Source organism: Oreochromis aureus, linkage group 8 (genome assembly GCF_013358895.1).
Source record: "Oreochromis aureus strain Israel breed Guangdong linkage group 8, ZZ_aureus, whole genome shotgun sequence".
Lineage (NCBI taxonomy): Eukaryota > Metazoa > Chordata > Actinopteri > Cichliformes > Cichlidae > Oreochromis > Oreochromis aureus.
The window spans coordinates 7,349,874-7,356,055 of record NC_052949.1 but is presented as its reverse complement, the minus strand read 5'-3'; positions in this window follow the sequence as shown (position 1 = coordinate 7,356,055).

Here is a 6,182-nt window from a genome sequence, read left to right as displayed (position 1 = left end):
TGTTGTCTTTAAAGGCCATCAGTTTGGCACTGTGCAGGAAAATACAGAGCAGCAACTGTGGATTGATGGATGGATAGAGAAGATTGTTTTTCATCTCTACTGAATATTCCCCCCCTGCTCTCCATCAAATTATTGTACATTTTAATTAAGCTCCTCAATTACAAAAGGACAACGTTTGATAATGAGGATCAAAGTGAGAGCACTATTCAGTAAATGACAAAGCAGCTCCCTTGGCACACAGATGCTGAGATTAGATGGCTGAGGGAGTTTGGCACCTCACAGCTCCAGCCAACAATGACAAAGGAAGCTGAATTCCTGGAGAAAATAATAATGCAAAGCTTCTGCGGAACAATGCCAGAAACATTAATAATGCTATCAAGCGATGTCCTCTGACTATGCATTCGCTGCTTTAGAAATACTTCACTACTTCACTATGCTCGTGCATAGCATCTGTTTCTTGAAGATTATTGAAGACAAGGAGGGACACGCATGCAGACTGGTTGCTTTGTTATTACAGCACATGTGGAAATATTCATAATCGACTTGTCCTTGATTAGGACAAGCATAAGAAACATGTGCTCAACATCAACCATATGTGGGTGACTGATAAGAACAATGACAGCTTCTGTTGACATATGGTCCACTGCTTGACCTCATCTTCTGTCCATCAAAATTTTCATTACATCACCTTTCTCACTCTGGGCAGTATTTTGAGAGTATAGTACTGTATTTTGAATAAATTTACTTTGTCTTCTTTGTTTTCTTTTACTTAAAGAAGTTTGCAGTGCAGGCTTTTGTTTTTTACCTGTTGAAGCCCATTTTAATATTTGACATCATTTTGAGCGTAATAATTTTTTTAATGTAGTTATTAAACAGTTATAACCTGTTACTGTAATGTAACAAATTCAATTTAGCTTTACTCTATGTCCGTTTGATCCAATATTATTAAGACAACAAACATGTTGAGGTCTTAATCGTGTTAAACTCACAAGTTCGAAACCTTTTCTGGCTTCACTACACCAGCATGTATCATATCCTGTTCTCTGTCAAGTTAGAGTGTACATATCACTACCCCTTTGGCCTGGTAGGCCTTTTACCTCCTTACCACCAGACTGAGAACAAAGAACCTGTAAGTTAAGAAGACTCTGCTTAACCTTTTAACAGATTATCATGCAATGGAACGAGATCTTTCTTCCCTTGATGTTTGGTTGTGTTACACTAGATCGCTGTATTGTTAACTTTAAAGAAATGGAAATGCTAAGATGGTGGATGCATTAGTGACATAAGTCCATGTTATCCTAATTTATAGGATCATTTCAACAGCATGACAGCAGCATGATTAGGGTTGATCCTTGATTGTATTTTTTTCTCATTTAAATGCAAAGGGAAAAAATCATTAATTCAGTCAAGTCATCCATTAATTTATCCATTTACCCTCCATCTGTTAAATCTACCTTCCACTCAGCCGTCAGGAGAAACTTAGATCTGCTGAAGTTAAACTGTCTGGTGAAACCACCACCCAGATGGAAACCTTAACAGACTGATAATCTCTCTACACCTGCAATTCTCATACTGTGGCCCGACTCGCTGGGCATGGACACTCAGAGGGAAAAAATTTAAAAGTGTGTCTTGTGGTGTCTAGTAGGTAATTAAGCCAAATAAATTCAAGGTCAATAGTGTGACTCATAGTTTAGATGTCATAAATCATCCTGTGCCCTTACTTTTAGTCTTTTCTTAGGTCAATTCTTTAGTTTCTAGCCTAATTTAGCATACCAAATTTGCTTTCATTACTAGTATGGTTCATGACTTCTGGTTAATCACACTAAAAGTTATTAAGTTCTTTGAAAGCTCATATAGAGGTTAAAAGTAAATTTATTTATTACCTTAAAGGTCTATAGTACTCTGGGTGGCATGGTGGCAGAGTGGTTAGCAAGAGGGTCCCGGATTCAAGGGGCCCCCGTTGTGGTGTTGTCTTCATGGGTAAACATGCTTGTTGGGTGATTCTAGAGACTCTAAACTGGTCGTTAATGTGAATGACACTCTCTCTCTCTCTCTCTGTCTTTCTGTGTTAGCGCTGTGATAGACACAATTACCTGTCTCACACATCTCAACCAACTGACAGCTGAGATAGGCTACAGTCACCCCTCGCAACCCTGAAGCAGATAAGAAGAATAAAATGGACGGTTGAATCTATAGAAGCCTACCCATCAGTTTACATGTCAGTTTACACAGTTTACGTGCCAACCTTCAAAATTTGGCCTACGAGTGTCTGTGTATCACGTGAAGTTTGAAGCTACAATTTGGTTTAAATTAAGTAATAATTTGGCCAAGCTGCTGTTTGTTACCAAACCCCCAAAGTGTAATAAACAAGAATACCAAGAAGCAGAATTTCCCCTTAATCTGGTCAACTAAATAGCATAAATTGCTGTCAGTTGTATTACTCAGTGACATAAAAATGTCTGTTTCACATTATTCAATTTTGATTTAGCTCATTTTGCTTACAGCTTGGGGCCGTCATCTGTTGGTGTTTATATTAACAATCTTTCAGTTTACTGTTGAATCATAGGGCTGGTAAGCAGGACAAAGAGTACAAACACATGACACGTGGTTTACTTCCCCCCTCTCTACATGGTATGATCGTAGCAGATGAAGATAAAACACGCACTGTGTTTAGGTTCATGTGTCAGCAGGTCATTCCTATTGCTTGTCTTACTTGTCATTCATGCATTTTGCTTTGGCTAACCTATTTTCCTTATGATGAGTGCTTACAGTATTATGGTTAGTTCATTATTTTCCTTCCTGCTGGAGATTTAGAAATGAGAGTGTTTATTTGTTTTACTGGCAGTTTACATTCTTCTATCTTTCAGTTAATCAGACTTGTTTATGTGTGCAAACACGAGCTAAAACTGATGTCACCGTAGAATAATTGCAGAGTTCTTGCTGTGTATTTTGCTGCAAATACCGTACATCATGTAAATCAAATGCAAAGTGCACAAACGGGGATATCACGCAAGTACGAGAATGCTTTTATACTGCACCTGGGAAAACCTTAAAAATGTTTTTCCTGGCTTCCTCTGCTCATGCTTAATGTATCATAATGGAAAGCACTACAGTTTCACATTCAGGAAATGGACTCTCAAATAGCGGAGATATAGGGGCCATTTTTGAGTGAAATGAGTTGCAGCGTCACTGACCACTTACTCTTCACCAATTACCTCCATCCGGCATGTTCATGAATAAAATGAGCTCACAGTAGGATGTGGAGGGTTCATTATCAGCCAACACAGCATAATTGGCTGATCTGAGCAATGATAGGCATCTTGGACATGCGTGCAGGAGCTGAGAGCAATGTGAACACAATGTCCTCATGCTCGAGTGGCGAAGAGCGCACTGATTTCGGGGAGTCATTATCAACAGGCACGCAGCATTCAACCCACACACAATTATCAATTACTGTAACAACTCTTCTCAGATTCTCTAGAGACCAGATAAGTGCAGGGCAGTTTTTTTTCCTCCAGTCCTATTATGTCTGATTGCTGTAGCCCCACCAGCCGAAGTCACAAAGTTGAGTAAATGTAATATCCTGCAAAATGGAGTTCAGTGGTTTAAATTTAAAGATTTGTGCTTCATATAGACAAAGTAAATAAACCTTTCTGTGCAAACCCACAAGACTGTGTGCATGTTTTGTAGCTGCATTTTAAAACAGTGGGACATCTCTGGAGGCTGTAGTAGTGTTTAGTCAGTCATAGTTAGCCCATACCATAAACTGTATATTTAGAAGATGGACATGGCTAGTTTTCACCATTACCATCTTAGTTTTATGATGTAAGGAACTATCACAGACCTGACTCTAAAACTGAGGGACACTACACCTCCATAGAGTAGAAACTTGTCAGTCACAAACTAGACCTCCCCTAAAGTATACCCTGCTTCATTGCTCTTTTAGACAATAATGAGGACCAAACTTTGCAACATGACCATCGTGCTATATTTGATAAGTGTGAAACTAGTGATTGAGCCCATTAATCTATGAGGAAAGGTTCTACTGAAGCCACAAATCAAGGAAACTAAGTGCCCTGTTCCCATAGACTATTGAATTTTCTCATGTGACGTCATGCACACTTAACCCAAAGTTGTCCAGCAAACTTGATGCAATACTGTTATGGGGAAAAATCCCCCACCTGGTTGGCAGTGGTTCCTGGAGGTTGCTCCCACTCTTTGGATGAAATGAAGGTGCTGCACTAAAAACCTTCTTGTAATTGCTTTGGTTGCTGGCAGATTGCCACAGTTGCTTGTAGTTTTTCATGTTTGTCTGCAAACCTTTGTTTGTGACAGTAAAACCTGAAAAAGTGTGATCAAAACCAGAAAAAGAAGTAAAAGATGTACTATACCACTGCAGTCAAGATGTTTCCAAAGATGTTTCCTTCCCACCACTTCCCACTCGACTGTGAACCGCTCCAGTGCGAGCTGGAGGCCACCACCCGATGAAGCCAACATAACCACATCATCTGCAAAAAGCTGAGACAGTTTCTGAGACCATCCAGTTGGAAGCCTTCCACCACTGGACTGTGCCTAGAAATTCTGTCCATAAAAATTATGAACAGAATCGGTGATAAAGGGCAGCCCTGGCGGAGTCCAACACCCACTGGGAATGAGTCGGACTTATTGCCAGCTATGCGGACCAAGCTCCTGCAACGCTTGTATAAGGATCAAATGGCTCATAGCAACGTGCCAGACAACCCATAGTCCCGAAGCACCTCCCACAGTCGAATGCCTTCGAGTCCACAGAACACATGTAGACTGTTTGGTCAAACTCCTTTGCCTCCTCATGTATCCTTGAGAAGGTAAAGAGCTGGTCCAGAGTTCCACGACATGGGACAAAACCACACATTGTTCCTCCTTTATCTGAGGTTCGACTAACGGATGGACTCTCCTTTCCAGCACCCTGGCATAGATCTTTCCAGGGAGGCTGAGGAGTGTGATCCCCCTATAGTTGGAACACACCCTCCGGTCCCCCTTCCTGAAGATGTGAACCACCACCCTGGTCTGCCAATCCAGAGGTACCACCCCTGATCTCCATGCAAAAGTGTAGAGGTGTGTCAACCAAGACAACCCTACAGGATCCAGAGCCTTCAGGAACTCTGGGTGAACCTCGTCTGCCCCAGGGCCCCTGTCGCTTGGGAGCTGTTTAACTGTGATTTCAAGGCATCCTTGTCTGTCACTTTCATTCAAACTACGACCACAGCACAACACACCACATGCTAACAACCAAAGCAATTACAGGGAGGTTTTTGCCAGCTGGCTGGGAGAATACATATTTTTTTCCAAGTGACAGGTGGTTGTCACAGACCAGTGACCGACAATCATTTTCACGGTGACTGCCATCAAACTCCAGGAAGTACTCCCAACTGGTTGGGAAACTGATTTTTTTCTTCTTCCTCTTTCTTTTTCAGCCAGAGACCATGCCAGATGGTCTCTGGCTGGTCGCTAAACCTGTGACTGGGGTTTTATCCCTTGATCCTACATTGTCACCATGATTGTCACACATGGTTAATGGTCACATTAGAGGAGTTGTCCCCTTGTGGTCATTGGAAAGAATACAGGTTTAATGTACATTTGCCTTGGCTTCCATTTTTAGAACTGGAAGTTATGCCATCTTGGATTGAATTGCCATAAATTTTTGTACAGACAGAACTAAGATGGCTCAAAAATGTATTATTTCAAGTTATATTATAACAATAAAACACAACAGGTTATTCCAACCATGCATTCAGACAGGACAATTTAATTATTTACAGTTTTTCTGTTCATAAATTTGTGTTACTATGAGACTATCTATATGTCTATATATCACTCTCTCTGTGTGGACTTATATTTAACTTTGGACTAACATATCAGTCAGCGTTCAGCTCTAAAAATAACCAAAAGAAGGAGAGTTTTGATGCTGTTTTTGATCTGAACCCTCTGTGCGACTGTGCATATATAGCCTTCTTTCACTCCTCTGGAGCATAAAAGCTTGTCTGAGAGGGTTGAGGTTCGTTAGGTATGACCTCGTTCTACATATTTAGAATACAGAGCAAAGAACTGGTTGTGCTGGAGCAGGCTTTGAATCTAGGGTACGTTATCTTCATCACAAAACTGTACTGTGGGACTATGATCCCTTTACAACCCAATCAGAGCGG